General features: G+C 41.3%; 1 non-coding gene across 1 annotated transcript; it reads left to right on the top strand.

Annotated features, from left to right (window-relative positions):
* The first annotated feature begins 200 nt into the window (after window positions 1–200).
* Window positions 201–273, top strand: TRNAS-GGA (transfer RNA serine (anticodon GGA)). The gene has a single exon. It is a non-coding gene; the product is annotated as a tRNA-Ser (tRNA).
* The last annotated feature ends 332 nt before the right edge of the window (window positions 274–605 follow it).

Genomic DNA, 605 nt, shown 5'->3' with positions numbered 1-605 from the left:
CGTATGGTGTTACTTCTGCGTGGAATCTAAAAATTGAGACAAATGAGGCTATTTTAAGAACAGAAATAGACTCACAGACATAGAAAACAAACTAGTGATTAGCAAAGTGGAAGAGGGAGGTGGATAAATTATGAGTTTGGGATTAAGGATATCCACTATTTTATATATATATATATATATATAAAATAGATAAATGGGTTTCCCTGGTGGCTCAGAGGTTAAAGCGTCTGCCTGGAATGCAGGAGACCCAGGTTCAACCCCTGGGTCAGGAAGATCCCCTGAAGAAGGAAATGGCAACCCACTCCAGTACTCTTGCCTGGAGAATCCCATGGAGGGAGGAGCCTGGTAGGCTACAGTCCATGGGGTCACAAAGAGTTGGACACAATTGAGTGACCTCACTTCACTTCAGTAGATAAACAGCAAGGACCTACTGTATAGCACGAAGAACTATATTCAATACCATGTAATCACTTATAAGGGAGAAGAATCTGAAAAAGAATATACGTATCTATATATATATATATATGGCTACCCTTGTGGCTCAGCTGCTAAAGAATCTGTCTGCAACGTGGGAGATCTAGGTTCAGTCCCTGGGTTGGGAAGAT

The sequence above is a fragment of the Bos mutus genome, chromosome 12 (assembly GCF_027580195.1).
Source record: "Bos mutus isolate GX-2022 chromosome 12, NWIPB_WYAK_1.1, whole genome shotgun sequence".
Classification (NCBI taxonomy): domain Eukaryota; kingdom Metazoa; phylum Chordata; class Mammalia; order Artiodactyla; family Bovidae; genus Bos; species Bos mutus.
Note: the sequence above shows the minus strand (reverse complement) of the source record. Positions and strands in the feature narration are given on the sequence as shown.